At 43.1% G+C, this 21,728-nt stretch overlaps 3 long non-coding RNA genes across 3 annotated transcripts in view; 1 reads left to right on the forward strand and 2 right to left on the reverse strand.

The window, feature by feature from the left end:
• Positions 1–4,743, forward strand: LOC126984132 (uncharacterized). The gene is made up of 2 exons (XR_007736426.1): positions 1–1,157; positions 4,563–4,743. It is a non-coding gene; the product is annotated as an uncharacterized LOC126984132 (long non-coding RNA).
• LOC126984130 (uncharacterized) overlaps positions 4,464–21,728 on the reverse strand; it is a 24,818-nt gene continuing 7,553 nt past the window's right edge. Inside the window, exon 5 of the long non-coding RNA XR_007736419.1 lies at positions 4,464–4,612. This is a non-coding gene — a long non-coding RNA (uncharacterized LOC126984130). The remainder of the gene's footprint in view (positions 4,613–21,728) is intronic.
• On the reverse strand, positions 8,600–10,123 carry LOC126984133 (uncharacterized). The gene is made up of 3 exons (XR_007736427.1): positions 9,856–10,123; positions 8,851–9,442; positions 8,600–8,635 (listed from the first exon to the last, which is right to left on the reverse strand). It is a non-coding gene; the product is annotated as an uncharacterized LOC126984133 (long non-coding RNA).

The following is a 21,728-nucleotide window of genomic DNA, read 5'->3' on the forward strand; positions in this document are numbered from 1 at the left end:
GGTCCCTACAGAGTTATTCATCCCAAACTCTGTAGGGACCAGAAACTTCTCGGGTTAAAGGCTCCTCCATCAAAGCGAGAAAAATGAGAAAAAATCATCACTCACGCAAACCATTTCATAATATATATCAACGCATTTGTGATCAGTTTATGCCCGGTATCATAAGACACTTTTGCTTCCCACATCAGCTATTTCAAAAGGCCAAAGAGGGGGTCAGTCGGGTTCTAATGAGTGTTTCTTGAGGTTCACGGTGCGGAAGAATGGTTAAACTACCACCAGGGTCATAAAACTACTCCTGGATATACCCACAACTCCGAGGAAAGCCTTGTCAAATATATGTTCTTGGGCGGCGAAATGTCTTATAATGCGACCCTATGTATCATCTATTTTAGGGGGTTTATGTCATGGCAAAAATTTGGCCCGTCGCTGCTACACGGTAAAGTCATAAAATTGGCCCGTCGCTGATACCGGGTTAATTGTATTTTGACGCTCTGACCTCACACGGCACGGCTAGTCTAGTCTCGCATTGGCTGGGCTCCTGCGTGAGGACTAAGCCTGTATTGCACCCAGCAGCACATACATGGCAAGGCTTTCGGAGGAGTCTGGGGCATTTCCAGAGGTAGTTTAATGACCCTTCTGGTAATGTGACTTCTGTACCATGAACAGAAGAAATGCACATTTGAGAAGGCTTTCGGATGAGTTTTGCGCATTTCCAGGGGTAGTTTAATGACCCTGGTGGTAGTGTGACCCTTCTTCTGTACCATGAACCTGATAAACACACATTTGAGAAGGCTTTCGGAGGAGTTTGGGGCATTTCCAGGGGTAGTTTAATGACCCTGGTGGTAGTGTGACCATTCTTCTGAACCATGAACTTGCCAAAACATTCAATAAGACCTAACTGACCTCATTTTTGGCCTTTGGAAATATCTGATGTTAAGGAGTGAGGCATCTAAGTATACCTACCTTAGTAACCTTTCTTTAGCAGCTCTTAGGATGAAGATTCTGTACGTCAGTAAGGGAGGAAAATACATTCGTTGAAGGAGATTTTATACCTTAGGGAAGTGTCTGAAGGAGTGAGCTACTTAACCCATTGTGGAGGTTAGCTTGAAGCGGTGGAGGACTTCCTCTCTCCTGTTGAGTGCCTCATGGTGTGCCTGGTAATTAAGATTATATAAATGTTCTTGTCTATCATATAGTATTTTGTTCATCCTCTCTCTCTCTCTCTCTCTCTCTCTCTCTCTCTCTCTCTCTCTCTCTCTCTCTCTCTCTCTCTCTCTCTCTCTCTCTCTCCTCAATAAATCCACTCTCTCAATAAATCCACTCTCCTCAATAAATCCTCTCTCTCTCTCTCTCTCTCTCTCTCTCTCTCTCTCTCTCTCTCTCTCTCTCTCTCTCTCTCTCTCTCTCTCTCTCTCTCTCTCTCTCTCTCTCTCTCTCTCTCTCTCTCTCCTCAATAAATTCTCTCTCTCTCCTCAATAAATCCTCTCTTTCTCCTCAATAAATCTCCTCTCTCTCCTCAATAAATCCTCTCTCCTCAATAAATCTCTCTCTCTCTCTCTCTCTCTCTCTCTCTCTCTCTCTCTCTCTCTCTCTCTCTCTCTCTCTCTCTCTCTCTCTCTCTCTCTCTCTCTCTCTCTCTCTCTCCTCAATAAATTCCCTCTCTCTCTCTCCTCAATAAATCCTCTCTCTCTCTCCTCAATAAATCCTCTCTCCTCAATAAATCTTTTCTCTCTCCTCAATAAATCTCTCTCTCTCTCTCTCTCTCTCTCTCTCTCTCTCTCTCTCTCTCTCTCTCTCTCTCTCTCTCTCTCTCTCTCTCTCTCTCTCTCTCAATAAACTCTCCTAAATATATCCCCTCTGTCAACTAAGACTCTCTCTCTCTCTCTCTCTCTCTCTCTCTCTCTCTCTCTCTCTCTCTCTCTCTCTCTCTCTCTCTCTCCTCAATAAATCCTCTCTCCTCAATAAATCTCCTCTCCTCAATAAATCCTCTCTCTCCTCAATAAATCTCTCTCTCTCTCTCTCTCTCTCTCTCTCTCTCTCTCTCTCTCTCTCTCTCTCTCTCTCTCTCTCTCTCTCTCTCTCTCTCTCTCTCTCTCTCTCTCTCTCTCTCTCTCTCTCTCCTCAATAAATCTCCTCTCCTCAATAAATCCTCTCTCTCAATCTCCTCTCTCTCTCCTCAATAAATCCTCTCTCTCAATAAATTCTCTCTCTCTCTCTCTCTCTCTCTCTCTCTCTCTCTCTCTCTCTCTCTCTCTCTCTCTCTCTCTCTCTCTCTCTCTCTCTCTCTCTCTCCTCAATAATCCTCTCTTCTCAATAAATCCCCTCCTCAATAAATCCTCTCAATAAATTCTCTCTCTCCTCAATAAATCTCCTCTCTCTCCTCAATAAATCCTCTCTTCTCAATAAATCCCCTCTCTCCTCAATAAATCCTCTCTCCTCAATAAATTCTCTCTCTCTCTCTCTCTCTCTCTCTCTCTCTCTCTCTCTCTCTCTCTCTCTCTCTCTCTCTCTCTCTCTCTCCTCAATAAATCCTCTCATAATCCTCTCTCTCTCCTCAATAAATCCCCTCTATCTCCTCAATAAATCCTCTCTCTCTCTCTCTCTCTCTCTCTCTCTCTCTCTCTCTCTCTCTCTCTCTCTCTCTCTCTCTCTCTCTCTCTCTCTCTCTCTCTCTCCTCAATAAATCCTCTCTCTCTCTCTCCTCAATAAATCCCCTCTCTCTCTCTCTCTCTCTCTCTCTCTCTCTCTCTCTCTCTCTCTCTCTCTCTCTCTCTCTCTCTCTCTCTCTCTCTCTCCTCAATAAATCCTCTCTCTTCTCAATAAATCCCCTCTCTCTCTCCTCAATAAATCCCCTCTCTCTCTCTCTCTCTCTCTCTCTCTCTCTCTCTCTCTCTCTCTCTCTCTCTCTCTCTCTCTCTCTCCTCAATAAATCTCTCTCCTCAATAAATCCTCTCAATAAATCTCTTCTCTCCTCAATAAATCCTCTCTTCTCAATAAATCCCCTCTCTCAATAAATCCTCTCTCAATAAATTCTCTCTCTCTCTCTCTCTCTCTCTCTCTCTCTCTCTCTCTCTCTCTCTCTCTCTCTCTCTCTCAATAAATCCCCTCTCTTTCTACTCAATAAATCCTCTCCTTAATAAATTCTCTCTCTCTCTCTCTCTCTCTCTCTCAATAAATCCTCTCTCTCCTCAATAAATCCTCTTCCTCTCTACTCAATAAGTCTCTCGCAGTCTCTCTCTCTCAATCTCTCTCTCTCTCTCTCTCTCTCTCTCTCTCTCTCTCTCTCCTCAATAAATCCTCTCCCTTCTCAATAAATCATCTCTCTCTCTCTCTCCTCAATAAATCCCCTCTCTCTCTACTCAATAAATCCTCTCTCTCTCTCTCTCTCTCTCCTCATTAAATCCTCTCTCTCTCCTCAATAAATTTTCTCAATAAATCTCCTCTCTCCTCAATAAATCCTTTCTCAATAAATCCCCCTCTCAATAAATTCTCTCTCTCTCTCTCTCTCTCTCTCTCTCTCTCTCTCTCTCTCTCTCTCTCTCTCTCTCTCTCTCTCTCCTCAATAAATCCTCTCTTCTCAATAAATCCCCTCCTCAATAAATCCTCTCCTCAATAAATCCCCTCTCTCCTCAATAAATCCTCAATAAATTCTCTCTCTCTCTCTCCTCAATAAATCCTCTCCCTTCTCAATAAATCCTCTCTCTCTCTCTGCCTATCTTAGCTGGACGTCTTGTAGTTTATGTAAAATTTGCTTCGGCTGTCACAGATTTCACCTCTGTTCTCTTTCTGTGTGTGGTTCAGGCTTCTCTTGCTGACATATTTGTTTAATTTCATTTGGCGTTTTGGTAATTGTTTATACGTCTATGCTCTCATTACCACTCCTCTCTTCTGCTCTCTCTCCAAGCTCCTCCTCTCAACTTTTCCTTGTTTTTTATTCTACTTTTAACTCATTTTCTCCCTCATTTTGACTCATCTTTTACTCAACCTTCTTTTACTCATCTCCTCTTTCCATTCCTCTTCTAATAGGTTTTGTTAAGAACTTTAAACATTTTACTTACTATTATATTGATATGTTATAGTATATATATATATATATATATATAATATATATATATATATATATATATATATATATATATATATATATATATAGATATATATAGGGCATATTTATTGCTAACTTATTGCATGATATACTTATTGCATAGTATTGCAATATATATATATATATATATATATATATATATATATATATATATATATATATATATATATATATATATATATATATATATTATATATATATATATATATATATATATATATATATATATATATATATATATATATATATATATATATATATATATATATATATATATATATATATATATATATATATATATATATATATATATATATATATATACTCTCATATAATTTTTCTAAAATAAATACAAAATTATTTTTTTGTCAATCATTTATTAAATAAATAGAGCACATTTCCTTCACTAAGAGGCTGATTATGCAGGAACTTGACATCTTGTTCTTTCTTCTTCCAGAGTGTGGGGTGTCCCGCAGGCAGGCAGACCGAGACGCCAGCCATTCAATTCTGCCGAGGGAAGGAAGTCGTGTTAGTCAACTCTGATGACTTGTACTTTTCTACCTGTTCTGTAAGCCAGTCACAGAAGATGTGAACTGTATCTGTACTATGAAGTCTTATAAATAAAGTTAAAGGCTACACCTATGACTTTATCTTGCCCCAAACCCATTTAGCTAATCCCCGGACACTTTTTTAGGTATAATTGACTTAAGTACATTTTTCAGGCTACTTTTCAAGATGTTTTTGAGCTGTAAGCTGATATATCTAATTGCTTTGATCTTTTTTAAGCTAATTCTATATATATTAAAGGGAGGAACTAATTTTCATACAGAAAAAAACTTATAATATAAAAGAATTATATATGAATTGGAAACAAGATATAAGAGAAGACAACGAAGGAACTAACAAGAGGAGATTGTATACATCAAGCGCTCAAAAGTCATTGAAAAAGCAATGGAAATTAAGAGACAATAAGAACATATGAAATAAAAGACGTGGAAACAAGTACTCTAAAAGATGAGAACTCAAAGACAGAGGAAGACGAGACCTTAGATATACAACCAAGAAGAAAATCAGACATGAGATTATTACTATGACATAATACCTTAGACAAAGAGAAAGCAGATAACATATCACAGACTAAAATATTTGAGGCGTACGGCAGAGAAGTGAGGTGACATTAGGAATGGCGACCCTTGTGTAAATTGTACGCAATTAGTATCATAACATAGCAATTTAACTCTAATTTGCACTGGGAAAGACAGACTACCCCTCCAAGGATGAACGAGGGACGAATCAAAATGGAAGCTCAACTTTTATGGGGCAGACGGAGGGTCACTTTCCCTTGTAACGTACATCATGACGAGCAATATAACAATAATTATGTTCTAGTTAGCAAGGGGGGAAAGGAAGAACAAGATATAGTTACTTGCAAGGGAAAATAAACCTTGCATAGGATGAGCGGAGGGCTGGAAGTCTCGTAATCTGTTCTCAGTGTGTTACCGTACTCTAGTATACGTAAGAATAGGTCATCACCGTGCCTTAGGATTTCTCTGCCGGAAGCCTCGTTTATACGTTAAGAGATGAGGAGGAAGGGAAACAAGCAAATAATGGAACTCTATATATACGATACAGTGAAAAGGATTTACCGAGAAGGATGTACGTATGAGAGGAGGAATGATTAGAACTGAGAGAAAGGTACATCACAGAGGAGGAAAGTCTGGAATTTGAGGAAGACAAGGAGGAAGGAACGCCAGCCGTGGAGTCTACTGTCGTCAAGGAGCTGATTCAAGGTACGTCTCAAACTTCCCTTCCTAAGATCTATGAAGCAGACCCTTCCGCCCCTCACGTCAGCTACTTGCAAAGGTCAATAAGGAGATCAATCAAGGTCTCACGAGTCTTGTTTTAAGATTCATGGTAAGGAGAAAGTTAAAACTACCACCTGGGTCATCAAACTGCCCCTGGAAATTCTCACAACTCCTACAAAAGCCTGTCAAATGTGTGCGCTTGGAACAATATTTTTAAGAATGTGACTGTCAGATGCCAAAAAGGAGATCAATCGGGTTCTAATGGAGTGGTTTTGAAGGTTCATGGTACATAGGACGGGTTAATCTATCACCAGGGTCATAAAACTACCCCTGGAAATGCCCAAACCTCCTACGGAAGCCTTAAATACAAGTCTCTCGGGATGGCTTTTTCAAGAATGTGAGCCTCGGACATTTCCGCTCCTCACATCGGCTACTTCCAAAGGCCGTAAAGGAGATGAATTGGGTTCTTTTGACTTGTTTTATAGGTTCATGGTAAAGAGGAAAGGTCTTGCTACAGCCAGGGTCATCAAACTACTACCCCTGGAGATGCCCGCAACTCCTATGAAAGCCATGTCAGTTGACCTCACTCAGGGGACAAAATGTTTTTGAATACGACACTAATACAACCAATACAACGTTTGAGGTTCTTGGTACAGTAGAAGGGTTAAACAACCAACACCAGGGTCATCAAACTACTACTACCCCTGGAAATGCCCACAACTCCTATGATGAAGGCCCTGTAAAAGGTGTGCGCTTGGGCAGGTGACATTATTTTTCAGTCCTCGCGGTTTCTGACGTAATATTGTAGTTTGCAAAAAATGATCAGATTTGACAAAAAATTACCAAATTGAGTGGATGGAGAGGGAGAGGAGACATTAGCCACACCAAGCTAAGCACAACCTATGCAGCCCTCAGAACGAAGACCTACTGACAGCCTAACATCACTGCACTTTGCAACGCCATAACACACACACCACATGACGTAGAGAGATCAAGTTTGCGGCAGATTGAAGAGGAAGGATGGATAAACAAATGCTGGTATATTCAAAGCTGCCGGGTTAGGGAGAGCCGTGATACTGATAATGTTAAGTGAGCAATTTTCAGGAAGACGTCACATTTCCGTACAGGGACAACCGATTGCATGGTACGTTCCCGCCGCCTTTTAGGGATTAAGCTGGTAGTGTTTTTAAACATGACCGCCTCAGTTCACCGCCTTGAAAATTCTCTCATGGTAGGAGTTAGAGGGCTTTCAATGGACTGTTTTGTGACCGTGGTGATAGTTTAACATGGTCTCGCATCTTCAACTGGAAAATTACCCATGAAAACCTGGTTAATCTTCTCTACAGCCCTGCAAAACTCATAATAGGGAACAGCTGGAAAGCCTGTCGTCATAGATCCTACAATGGTTTCATGGACTGACTGTTTCGTGACCCTGGTGATAGTTTTACATTCCCTCTGTACTATGAATGGGAAAATTACCAATAAATACCCAGATTATCTTCTCTGAGGCCTTGGGAATAGTCATTAAGGAGCGCTAAAAAGCCTCTCATAGTAAGTAGTTCCTGGGCTTTCAATGGACTGTGTTGTGACCCTGATGATAGCTAACCACTCCCTCTGCACCATGAATGGGAGAATTACCCATGAAATCCCTATTTATCTTCTCTACAGCTACAAAGTCATAATAGGAGCAGGAAGCCTCTCCATATAGATCTCAGGTGGTTTCAGGGACTGGTTTGTGACCCTAGTGATAGTTTTACACTCCTCTGCCATGAATGGACTAGAAGCCACCCAGCCTTCTCTGTGGCTTTGGGAAACAGTCATAACAGCTTTTCAAACAAGCAAACTGCAGTGTCATGAAGTTCAAGAATACAGGCTTTATTCAGAAGGTCATTCCTGGTACAGTAAGCAGTATAATCTGACTTACAGTGAACTACAGACTCTGGAGATAGAGAGCAAAGATCCGCACTCGTAGCTCACCCAAACAGGTCCCAATGTTAGGTACCACATACCTGTAACCGCATATACGTAACAGCACACTTCCCTTCAGTACCAGGAGGCTGGGTCCCCACACGGTACAATAATATCATGTTTAAAGAGAAAGAAAGATGCTTGGCGTGAGAACAGGCTAACTTTTGATATGAATAGTGGCACTGTACGGAAACATCTGAACATGGACCGGGGCTTTCAGAAGGTGCACCCAAGGAGAAAGACTTAGCTAGCAGATGCTTGGCATGAGAACAGGCTAACTTTTGATAAGAACTATAGAGTGCTGGACATCAGGAAGTGAATCAAGGTACTTTGGACTCATGGAAGTACCCTCTTGGTGACTGAATGGAGTGGTGGCAGTGTGTAGGGTATGTCCAGGGGTAGTTATAAGACACTGGTGGTAGTTTGACCCTTCCTCTGTACCATGAACATAAAGACACACACATTTGCCGAAGCTTTTGTAGGAGTTTTGGGTATTTCCAGTAGTTTTATGGCCCTGGTGGTAGTGTGACCCTTCTTTTCTACCGTGAACCTAAAGAAACACACATTTGGCAAAGCTTTTGTAGGAGTTTTGGGTATTTCCAGGGGTAGTTTTAAGACACAGGTGGTAGTGTGACCCTTCCTCTGTACCATGAACCTAAAGAAACACACATTTGGCAAAGCTTTCGTAGGAGTTTTGGTCATCTCAGGGTAGTTTATGGCCCTGGTGGTAGTGTGACCATTCTTCTGTACCGTGAACCTAGAGAAACACACATTTGACAAGGCTTTCAAGGGAGTTTAGGGCATTTCCAGGGGGTAGTTTTATGACCCTAGTGGTAATGTGACCCTTCCTCTGTACCGTGAACCTAAAGAAACACACATTTGACAAGGCTTTCAAGGGAGTTTAGGGCATTTCCAGGGGGTAGTTTTATGACCCTGGTGGTAGTAATGTGACCCTTCCTCTGTACCATGAACCTAGAGAAACACACATTTGACAAGGCTTTCAAGGGAGTTTAGGGCATTTCCAGGGGGTAGTTTTATGACCCTGGTGGTAGTGTGACCCTTCCTCTGTACCATGAACCTAAAGAAACATATTTGGCAAGGCTTTCGTAGGAGTTTGGGGCATTTCCAGGGATAGTTTTAGGACACTTGTGGTAGTTTGATCATCCTTCTGTACCATGAACTTAAAGAAACACACATTTGACAAGGTTTTCGAGGGAGTTTTATGCATTTTCAGGGGGTAGTTTTATGATCCTGGTGGTAGTTTGACCCTTCCTCTGTACCCTGAACCTAAAGAAACACACATTTGACAAGGCTTTCAAGGGAGTTTTGGGTATTTCCAGGAGTAGTTTTATGACCCTTGTGGTAGTTTGACCCTTCCTCTGTACCATGAACCAAAAAAAACACATTTGGCAAGGCTTTCGTAGGAGTTTGGGTATTTCCAGGGGTAGTTTTAAGACCCTGGTGGTAGTTTGACCATTCTTCTGTACCGTGAACCTAGAGAAACACACATTTGACAAGGCTTTCAAGGGAGTTTAGGGCATTTCCAGGGGGTAGTTTTATGACCCTGGTGGTAGTGTGACCCTTCCTCTGTACCGTGAACCTAGAGAAACATTTGACAAGGCTTTCAAGGGAGTTTAGGGCATTTCCAGGGGGTAGTTTTATGACCTGGTGGTAGTTTGACCCTTCCTCTGTACCATGAACCTAAAAAAACATATTTGGCAAGGCTTTCCTAGGAGTCTTTGACATTTCCAGGAGTATAGTTTTATGACCTGGTGGTAGTGTGACCCTTCCTCTGTACCATGAACCTAAAAAAACATATTTGGCAAGGCTTTCCTTGGAGTCTGACATTTCCAGGAGTATAGTTTTATGACCTGGTGGTAGTGTGACCCTTCCTCTGTACCCTGAACATGAAGAAACACATATTTGGCCACGCTTTCCGCTGAATCTTTGACATTTCCAGGAGTATAGTTTTATGACCTGGTGGTAGTGTGACCCTTCCTCTGTACCATGAACCTAAAGAAACATATTTGGCAAGGCTTTCGTAGGAGTTTGGGGCATTTCCAGGGGTAGTTTTATGACCCTGGTGGTAGTTTGACCCTTCCTCTGTACCCTGAACCTAAAGAAACACATATTTGGCTAGGCTTTCCTAGGAGTCTTTGACATTTCCAGGAGTATAGTTTTATGACCTGGTGGTAGTGTGACCCTTCCTCTGTACCATGAACAAGAAGAAACACTCATTAGAACCCGATTGCCCCCCTCTTTGACCTTCAGAAATACGGTACATAGTTGACGTGAGACGTGAGAGGGAGAAAGCTGTTGCCGAGAGGGAGAAAATGTAAGAGATTTAGTGGAAGCAACCAGGATTTTCAGCAGAAACAACTGGATTACAGGCACGGAAGATTAACCCGGTAGCAGCGACGGGCCAAATTTGTTGCTTACCGTGTAGCAGCGACAGGCCAAATTGTGGCTTTACTGTGTAGCAGTGACGCGCCAAATTCGTGGCTTTACCATGTAGCAGCGATGGGCCAAATTTGTGCCATAATATAAACCCCCCAAAATAGATGATACATAAACTGATCACAAATGCTTTGATATATATTATGAAATGGTTTGTGTGAGGGGTGATTTTTTCTCATTTTTCTCACGTAGAGGGACCATTGATAAACAGGGTCCCCGATGCTACAAGGTTAAGAACTGAGGATTTAAATGAAAATAATTGGGATTTTAGTTGAAACAACTCAGTTACAGCCACACAAGAATAAGAACGAAGAATTTTAATGAAAAAAATGGGATTTTTTGTGGACAATATCATGATTTTTGTGGAAACGATGGATTTTAGTGGAAAATGCAAGGATTTATGCAGAAACAGCTGGGATTTTAGTGAAAGGAGCAAGGATTTATGCAGAAACAGCTGGGATTTTAGTGGAAAGAGCAAGGATTTATGCAGAAACAGCTGGGATTTTAGTGAAAAGAGCAAGGATTTATGCAGAAACAGATGGGATTTTAGTGAAAAGGGCAAGGATTTATGCAGAAACAGCTGGGATTTTAGTGAAAAGAGCAAGGATTTATGCAGAAACAGCTGGGATTTTAGTGAAAAGGGCAAGGATTTATGCAGAAACAGCTGGGATTTTAGTGAAAAGAGCAAGGATTTATGCAGAATTAACTGGGATTTTAGTGGAAAGGACGACGAAGAAAGGGAGAGGGAAGAGGTATTTTAGGGAAGAGAGGGATGTTTAGTATGGGAGGATGGGAAGTAGGGGAGAGATATTTAAGCAGGGGAGAGAAGGGGAAGGTGTCAACAGAGGAGGGAGGGAGGGGGAAGGAGAACAGTATGGAGAGAAATATCAGCAGGGAGGAAAGGGAGGGAAAACAGAACAGTCTGGAGAGAGAGATTCCAGCAGGCAAGGAAGGGGAAGAGATGTTTCAGCAGGAAGGGAGGGAGGGAGGAAGGATTGGGGAGAGGGATTTAAGCAGGGGAGGAGAGAGAAGAAACTTGAGGGTAGGGTAGGGGAAGGGAGGAGGGGGAGCATTCCGTCAACTGTAGGAATGTTTAAAGGTTATTATATTGATGCACACACTTAACATCAGCCACAGAGGATTCAAACTTGCTGAGGACTGTTCTAATGTCTCAAGCCAGGGGAGTGGGATTAAACAGTAGCCTAGTGTGAGGTTTTTGTTCATATATGACCCAGGAAACATTCAACAGTCACATCAAAGTACTGTATTTTAGCGACTTTTAACCCTGTAGCAGCGAGGATCACGATTCTTAACCCGTACAGTGTTTAGTACATGCATATACATACCTCTTAGGGCAGTGTTCAGTACGTATATATACACAAGCTCTTTTGAGGGCTTATGCGCCCTTTATTTTTGTTTGTGTATGTAACATTGTTCATTGACAGTGAAGAGCAATAATTTGACAAGTCTTGGTAGTTTTAAATGGATGTTAAAGAGCCTTTCTGTACATTTGTCTGCATTCCAACAAAAATCATTATACAAGAAGGTAAGTTACTTTCTCCTAGGTAATTACTCCTCGATTCTATAATCAGTAAGGCATAAGGAATTGTAAATTGCGCTTCAGAGTAATTGGAAATGAAAACTGAGAGTCGGAAGCATCACAGTATTATGTTGAAGTTGGAAAGTTTGGTTTATCGGGGAGCGCAACATCTATGGTCATATGCCAGAGAGAGACAGAAGGGGAAGGAATTATAGAAGGCAACAGGGAAAGTTTTGTTTAGGTGGCACAACATCTGTGGTCATATGCCGGAGAGAGACAGAAGGGGAAGGAATTATAGAAGGGAACGGTTGGAAAGTTTGGTTTAGTGGGCGCAACATCTGTGGTCATATGCCGGAGAGAGACAGAAGGGGAAGGAATTATAGGAGAAGGGAACAGTTGGAAAGTTTGGTTTAGTGGGCGCAACATCTGTGGTCATATGCCGGAGAGAGACAGAAGGGGAAGGAATTATAGGAGAAGGGAACAGTTGGAAAGTTTGGTTTAGTGGGCGCAACATCTGTGGTCATATGCCGGAGAGAGACAGAAGGGGAAGGAATTATAGGAGAAGGGAACAGTTGGAAAGTTTGGTTTAGTGGGCGCAACATCTGTGGTCATATGCCGGAGAGAGACAGAAGGGAAGGAATTATAGGAGAAGGAACAGTTGGAAAGTTTGGTTTAGTGGGGGCAACATCTGTGGTCATATGCCGTATTGAGACAGCAGGGGAAGTACTTATAGGAGACGGGACCAGTTGTTAAGTTTGGTTTAGGTGGCACATCTGTGGTCATATGCCGTAGAGAGACAGAAGGGGAAGGAATTATAGGAGAAGGAACAGTTGGAAAGTTTGGTTTAGGTGGCACATCTGTGGTCATATGCTGAGAGAGACAGAAGGGAAGGAATTATAGAAGGAACGGTTGGAAAGTTTGGTTTAGTGGGCGCAACATCTGTGGTCATATGCCGGAGAGAGACAGAAGGGAAGGAATTATAGGAGAAGGAACAGTTGGAAAGTTTGGTTTAGTGGGCGCAACATCTGTGGTCATATGCCGGAGACAGAAGGGAAAGAATTACAGGAGAAGGAACAGGGAAAGTTTTGTTTAGGTGGCGCAACATCTGTGGTCATATGCTGGAGAGAGACAGAAGGGGAAAGAATTATAGGAGAAGGGAACAGTTGGAAAGTTTTGTTTAGGTGGCACAACATCTGTGGTCATATGCTGGAGAGAGACAGAAGGGGAAGGAATTATAGGAGAAGGGAACAGTTGGAAAGTTTGGTTTAGTGGGCGCAACATCTGTGGTTATATGCTGGAGACAGAAGGGGAAAGAATTACAGGAGAAGGGAACAGGGAAAGTTTTGTTTAGGTGGCGCAACATCTGTGGTCATATGCCGGAGAGAGACAGAAGGAAGGAATTATAGGAGAAGGGAACAGTTGGAAAGTTTTGTTTAGGTGGCGCAACATCTGTGGTCATATGCCGGAGAGAGACAGAAGGGGAAGGAATTATAGAAGGGAACAGTTGGAAAGTTTGGTTTAGGCACAACATCTGTGGTCATATGCGGAAAGAATTACAGGAGAAGGGAACAGGGAAAGCTTTGTTTAGGTGGCGCAACATCTGTGGTCATATACGGAAAGAATTACAGGAGAAGGGAACAGGGAAAGATTTGTTTAGGTGGCGCAACATCTGTGGTCATATACGGAAAGAATTACAGGAGAAGGGAACAGGGAAAGCTTTGTTTAGGTGGCGCAACATCTGTGGTCATATGCTGGAGAGAGACAGATGGGAAAGAATTACATAAGGGAACAGGGACAGTTTCTTTTAGTGGGCTCAACATCTGTGGTCATATGCTGGAGAGAGACAGAAGGGGAAAGAATTACAGAAGGGAACAGGGAAAGTTTCTTTTAGTGGGTGCAACATCTGTGGTCATATGCCGGAGAGAGACAGAAGGGGAAGGAATTACAGAAGGGAACAGGGAAAGTTTCTTTTAGTGGGCACAACATCTGTGGTCATATGCCGGAGAGAGACAGAAGGGGAAAGAATTACAGAAGGGAACAGGGAAAGTTTCTTTTAGTGGGCGCAACATCTGTGGTCATATGCCGGAGAGAGACAGAAGGGGAAGGAATTATAGGAGAAGGCAACAGACCCCAGGAGACGGGACACAACCCCCGATTAATAACTGGTACACTGCTGGGTGGACAGGGGCGTAGGGTATCGGAAAAGCCGCCCAAATTTTTCCACTCCGCCCGGGAATCGAACCCGGGCTCTCTCAGTTGAGCCGAGTGTGCTAACCACTGCACCATGAAGCCCCCAGTATTATGTTGAGCTTGAGAACTACGGTTGTAGTACAGACGGCCTTGAAGCGAGCAGTGCTGCCTGACCCAACCATTTTCTTGTATTTAAAATTACTGTTTATTTTTTAGTTTTTCTTGTGATGTAAAGAAGTACTTATACACATTACTCAAGCTATAGGGTTGTGAGAAGTGTTTATAATGGAAAGAACATAGGCTCTAAAAAATTAAAATAAATTTCCCTTTCCTGGTATGACATGGTTAGCTTTGAGATGCAGAAAACTCTATCTATGACAAAGACCACACTGTATGGGTTAATGGTCCCTCAAAGTGAGAAAAATGAGAAAATCACCCTCACACAAAACCATTTCATAATATATATCAAAGCATTCGTGATTAGATTATGTTTTATTTATTTTGGGGGGTTTATATCATGGCACAAATTTGGCCCGTCGCTGCTACACGGTGAAGCCACAAAGTTGGCCCGTCCTTCTACACGGTGAAGCCACAAATTTGGCCTGTCGCTGCTACACGGTGAAGCCACAAATTTGGCCCATCGCTGCTACACGGTGAAGCCACAAATTTGGCCCGTCGCTGCTACTGGGTTAACATCAGCCCACCAGAGGGATTCAAACTTGCTGAGGGACTGTTCTAATGTCTCAAGCCAGGGGAGTGGGATTAAACAGTAGCCTAGTGTGAGGTTTTTGTTCATATACGACCCAGGAAACATTCTACAGTTACATCAAAGTACACCACATGGTATTCGTTATATGCGAGGGTTATGTTCTGCAAAAAGCTCGCATAATGTGAATTCACATATCGAACTTATCATCCCATTAATTATAGGGGGTTATGTTCCACGACCCGTTTTAGAACCCTCTAACTATTTATTTCGGCACCGTTTCAGAATAATAAAGCACTAAAGCAACAATAAAGCACATTGATTGCTTCCGGGGAGACACACCCAAAGTCTACGATACATGCTGATAATTAGGTACCAGGGGTGGGTTTCATCAAAGTTCCCAAGTCCTTGGAAGTGTGCTCAAGGAGTCCCAAGCGTGCGAGAAACCTTGGGCATGTTTCACGAAAGCTCCCAAGCCTTGGAACTCTGCCTATCTCGCTCGCCGCCTTGGGAGGCCGTGCGGGGTCTCCCAAGCGCTCCCAAGGAAGGTTCCAAGCGTCAGACTGTAAACATGGCAGCCCGTGAACAACCCCGCCAGCACCGACCAAGGAATTTTCGCCCGAGAAGGGACATCTTTAACCCTCTCGCGCACAGTAAGATACTAGAACATGCGCAAATAAAAATAGAGGAAAAATATATATAAACAATAGACACTCGTTTCAAGTCTCCGTATAGAGTATTGTAGACAATAAATCCTAAGTACCAACTCTTCCCCATTTGCTATCTCAAAATTTTGTGGGCCAACTTTTTTAGCCGAATATATGTTTTGAAGCGGAATTTAGTGAGGATTCTTATGGTATCCTCAAAATCTTCATACGCCTATTAGTTCCTGAGTTACACCAAGAAAACTGTATTTTTTCCTCTCCCGTCAGAGTAGGCTAACAACTAAAAATCGCTCCACGTTCCTCATTTACGTTCCTTAGAAACGTTGCCATATGTTACCTCTAAGAAACTTATCCCAACAAATGACACTCCAAATTTTACGCACTTTCACCGAAAATTTAATTTTTAATAATTTTTTTTACTTTTATGACGCGTTTCGCGTCATCGTGCGCCAGGACCTTTTACTTTGATGACGCAAAACGCGTCATCGTGCGCGAGAGGGTTAACGAGTACGATGACACCGAGTTCAAGAAGAGGTACAGGGTGGATCGTGCTGGCCTGTTGTTTGTCACTGACTTGGTGCGACACGTGATTGGCAACAGGACTGAGAGGAACCGTGCGGTCACAGCGGAGCTGAAAGTGGCGTTGACTCTGCGATACCTCGCCACCGAGAAAATGCAGCAGTGCAGCGCAGATGACTGGGTTGGGTTCCCGGGGCCCGATTTGCAGTCAGCAGAATCATCACCCAGACCGTGGATGCTCTCGTGACACACGAGAATATGAGGCAGTTCATGGGGTTCGCTTTTAAACCAGGGGAGCAGAGAATGAAGGCGGAGTTGCCGAAATTGCTGGTTTTCGGTGTGGTGGAGTGCTGTTGATGGCACCCACGTAAGAATAATGCCACATGAGCACGAAGTGTACGTCAACCGCAAGAACTACCACAGCATCAATGTGCAAGTGTTATTTGATGCACAGTACAAGCTGCGGGCCATGGTGGCGAGTGGCCAGGGTCTACTCACGACTCACTAAATGTTTGTTTACACCGTGGTGCCGTTGAAGATGCAGACGGAAAAAAATACGTGCACATATTCCTTACAATGAAGATACTATCGCTGTATTTCAACTAAATATCAATTGTTTATATTTATAATTCCATAATTATATATAAAGTGTAATTAGGTTAATTGAAGACATATTGAGACGTCAAAGCGACGCGGAAGATTGGCAACTGGTTACTCCAAGACCGCCCCACCCCTACTTGGAAGTGCTTGTGGCGCGGTGATGAAACACATGAAATTCTCCCAACTGTGCGTGACGTCACCACGCCTGGGAAACACTATGATGAAACCCACCCCTGAGGATTAACTTTAGGATCAGAGAGAGGAAAGGTTAATTATAGGCGAGGAAAATGCAGGAAGCATTATCTGCACCCTAGTGTGTCACCATACCTCACCAGCACCAGCGCCGATATTCGCATATAGGCGAATTTTTCTCGCATAAAATGAATACAGGTAACTCTCGATTGACGCGAGTTTTGTTTATGAGTTTTGAAATAACGCTGGGTCCAAAATCCAAATAAATGTTTAATTTACATTTTTCCTTATACGTGATATTTTCTGGAGTGTCCACCAGATGTCTCACGCAACAGTATTCACACGGCCACACAGCTGAGCTCAGTTCTTCCCGCGCGCCACTTGAACAACAATACAGTACCCACGCTGCTCAACAACAACAACAACAACAATAGGCTGAGACTGAGTGCCTGAGTGGATATCTCGGTGATATGGATTTTCTCTCTCTCTCTCTCTCTCTCTCCACTGAATGAAGTGAATATTTATTTTTCGATAAAAACCTACCTCTTGTTTGATTTACATTGTTTTTGATTTACGTGACCTCTTCAAGGACACAATACTCGTGTCAATCGTGTTACCTGTACTTGGCTCATTAAGGTTAGTCGAATATAACTGAACTCGCATATATTGAATACCCGGTGTACTGTATTTTAACGACATTTAAGACACTTTTCCCCATAAAAAATGCCCTATCCATGTGTCCTCCAGGGTGAATGTTTTAGGAGGTTGCATTACAAATCTTTTAAATTCATCCTCTTGTATGATATAACCTCTATGCTCACGTCTTACAGGTACAGCTAACACTATTGACGCAGTATTGTGTCCTTGAAGAGGTCATTGCGTAAATCAAAACAATGTAAATCAAACAAGAGGTAGTTTTTATCGAAAAATAAATATTCACTCGTTCAGTAGAGAAAATTACATAGAATTACATTATTACTTACATTAATTACATAGAATTGCCTTATTTTGATGTTTTTATCCACCTGCGAGAGAGAGAGAGAGAATATCCATATCACCAAGATATCCACTCAGGCACGCAGTCTCAGCCTCACTCGTGTGAGGAAGAAATGAGGGACACCATGAGCGACTGGCTAGTATTGGTAAAGGTATTGAGCAGTCTGGAACCGGTACCGTACCACATAGCTGGTACCGTTAGTACCAGTACCTGCCCACACCTATTGTTGAGTAGCGTGGCAGCGTGGGTACTGTATTGTTGTTCAAGTGGCGCGCAGGAAAAGCTGAGCTCAGCTGTGTGGCCATGGCGCCATGTGAATCCAGTTGCATGAGACATCTGGCGGCCACTCTATAAAATATCATGTATAAGTGGAAAAAACGTGTAAATTAAACATTTATTTGGATTTTGGATATAAAGGACACACTTACATCGAGAAAGTTGGAAAGTTTTTGTTTGAGTGGGCAGCACAACATCTGTGGTCATATGCCGGAGAGAGACAGAAGGGAAGGAATTATAGGAGAGGAACAGACCCCAGGAGACGGGACACAACCCCGATTAATACCTGGTAACCACTCACTGCTGGGTGAACAGGGCGTAAGGTATCAGAAAAAGCCGCTCAAATTTTTTCCACTCCACCCAGGGAATCGAACCGGGCTCTCAGTTGCAAGCTGGTGTGCTAACCACTGCACCACAGAAGCCCACCCTTTATATCGAGAAATCCAGTAAGTACAATAGCGTCTGCCAGCCACCTCGCCCTCGTCCCTTTATCCCATCCTTGGGGTACTGTAGTCTGCCTCAGCCCACTGTTCAGCCTCCAGCAGATTGGTGCCAACAGTCTGCTGGTGTTAACCAAATGTAGCAGGAGCAGGGGATCATGTTTCTTAATGGTCCCTCTAAGCGAGAAAAATGAAAAAATCACCCCTCAAACAAACCATTTTCAAAATATATATATATACCAAAGCATTTGTGATCAGTTTATGTATCATCTATTTTGGGAGGTTTATATCATAACAAATTTGGCCCGTCGCTGCTACGGTAAAGCCACAAATTTGGCCCGTCACTGCTACACGGTAAAGCCACAAATTTGGCCCGTCACTGCGACACGGTACAGCCACAAATTTGGCCGTCACCACACGGTAAAACCACAAATTTGGCCCGTCACTGCTACACGGTAAAGCCACAAATTTGGCCCGTCGCTGCGTAAAGCCACAAATTTGGCCGTCACTGCTACACGGTAAAAGCCACAAATTTGGCCGTCACTGCTACACAGTAAAGCACAAATTTGGCCCGTCGCTGCTGCACGGAAAGCCACAAATCCGTCCTTTGCTACGGTAAAGCCACAAATTTGGCCCGTCGCTGCTACACGGTAAAACCACAAATTTGGCCCGTCCCTGCTACACGGTAAAACCACAAATTTGGCCGTCGTCGCTGCTACACGGTAAAACCACAAATTTGGCCCGTCGCTGCTTCTACGTAAAGCCACAAATTTGGCCCGTCGCTGCTACACGGTAAAGCCACAAATTTGGCCCATCGCTGCTACGGTAAAGCCACAAATTTGGCCCGTCACTGCTAACGGTAAAGCCACAAATTTGGCCCGTCGCTGCTACACGGTAAAACAACAAATTTGGCCCGTCGCTGCTACACGGTAAAACAACAAATTTGGCCCGTCTCTGCTACTAAAAGCCACAAATTTGGCCCGTCGCTGCTACACGGTAAAGCCACAAATTTGGCCCGTCGCTGCTTCACGGTAAAGCCACAAATTTGGCCCGTCGCTGCTTCACGGTAAAGCACAAATTTGGCCCGTCGCTGCTACGGTAAAACCACAAATTTGTTAAATCGCTGCTACGGTAAAACCACAAATTTGGCCGTCGCTGCTACACGGTAAAGCCACAAATTTGGCCCGTCAACTGCTACATGGTAAAGCCACAAATTTGGCCGTCGCTGCTACACGGTAAAGCCACAAATTTGGCCCGTCGCTGCTACACGGTAAAGCCACAAATTTGGCCCGTCGCTGCTACACGGTAAAGCCACAAATTTGGCCCGTCGCTGCTACACGGTAAAAGCCACAAATTTGGCCCAGTCGCTGCTACACGGTAAAGCCACAAATTTGCCCGTCGCTGCTACACGGTAAAGCCACAAATTTGGCCCCGTCCGCTGCTACACGGTAAAGCCACAAATTTGGCCACAAATTTGGCCCGTCGCTGCTACACGGTAAAGCCACAAATTTGGCCCGTCGCTGCTACACGAGTAAAGCCACAAATTGATCGCTGCTACACGGTAAAGCCACAAATTTGGCCCGTCGCTGCTACGAGTAAAGCCACAAATTTGGCCCGTCGCTGCTACACGGTAAACCACAAATTTGGCCCGTTTTGACAAATTTGCGCCCGTCGCTGCTACACGGTAAACACAAATTTGATTTGGCCGTCGCTGCTACCAGGTTAATGTCTCGTCTGCTACGTCCAAGCCTAAAGGTTTGCTCACACTCTTACACCGTGAAAAATATCATTCCATAATCAGGGTGTCTTCAGAGGCAGCGTCTTCAGGCCGAACAATACAGCATGTGCGTGTTTACCTTTGAATTCACTCTGCTAACATTTCTGTGGTTTCTGACTCACATAATTAAGTGAAATTCTGGTGTAATAAGCTCTCCACAAAATCTGTCACTAGTAAAATTGAATGAAATAATTGTCCCATGTAGCAGCGACGGGCCAAATTTGTGCCATGATATAAACCCCCAAAAATAGACGATGCATAAACTGATCACAAATGCTTTGATATATATAAAAAAATTAAGTGCTTTGTGTGAGGGGTGATTTTTTCTCATTTTTCTCGCTTAGAGGGGCCATTAACCCTTTCATTGCTAAACGCTCACTGCGACCTCCACCCACACTCACATCTCGTGCGTATGAGAGTGTTCCAACATTAATTCTCACAACATAGGATTGCCAATTGAGTGGATTCTTCACTAAATTTGGTGGAAAATCATATCAGCCCAGCGTGGCAAATCTACGGATGAGTAACTGGTGGATGTTCTTGCCCAATACAGCGGCATTTTTGCATAGCTTCACCTGACTGATTCTTTGACCAAATAGTTGTAAATATTGCAGTTGGCAATGCTCCCTTGCCAGAGTCTGAAGGAAAAAATGTCCACAGTTCCCTCAATATGGCTGATCATCCCGCACGCACCGATGTAAGTGTTAACATTCAACACTCCCTGAACGTGCATGTACGTTCGCAAGAGTGGCATACATAACCGACTCCTATAGATCTGGACCTCCTCTTTCCAATGGTGTTTTTGGTTTTTAGCTGTGATGAATAGTTTTTGAGATACAGAGGTTAAAAGGGACCCCCCACTGGCCTGCTAAATCATAGAAGGAAAGTCCATTTTGGGTGGAAAACTGTATATAAAAATGTGCTCCCAGTGATCCTACTTCAATGTTCTGTACTCGTTCTGCCAATGGTCATACAGTCTTCAACTTAACGTCAAAGGACAGTTAACTAACCCCTTCAACACCAGTATACTGCATCCTTGCGTGCCTCGTACCATATCCGAGGACGCGCATACTGGCTTGCTTAAGCCAATACACAAGTTATTCTATTTCTATATTTATGCTTACATCTCAAAACTATCAATCAAATTATGTTTCTTTATGTGCACCATTTAATTCTGCATGTTTTCATTTATAATACATGATGATTGTGTTGAGTTTATGGCTGAAAACTTGTTATATTCAATAGCAACATTTCAAGTTTGGTGCGCGCGGCGATCTCGGATACAGTGCGGGGCGCCGTTTTGGCCCAGCCGTAGTGAAGGGGTTAAGGGTATGTACTTTACAAGGATACTTCATTCAGTTAGGTAAGCTAAGTAGGAGTGAAGGTATGGAAGGCTGAAGTGAGGTATGTTTTTCCCTGCGCTCTATGGGTTCACGGTACAGAGGAAGGGTCACTCTACCACCAGCCTCATAAAACTAGCCCTGGAAATAA

This window comes from Eriocheir sinensis, chromosome 56 (assembly GCF_024679095.1).
Source record: "Eriocheir sinensis breed Jianghai 21 chromosome 56, ASM2467909v1, whole genome shotgun sequence".
In the NCBI taxonomy this organism is placed as follows: domain Eukaryota; kingdom Metazoa; phylum Arthropoda; class Malacostraca; order Decapoda; family Varunidae; genus Eriocheir; species Eriocheir sinensis.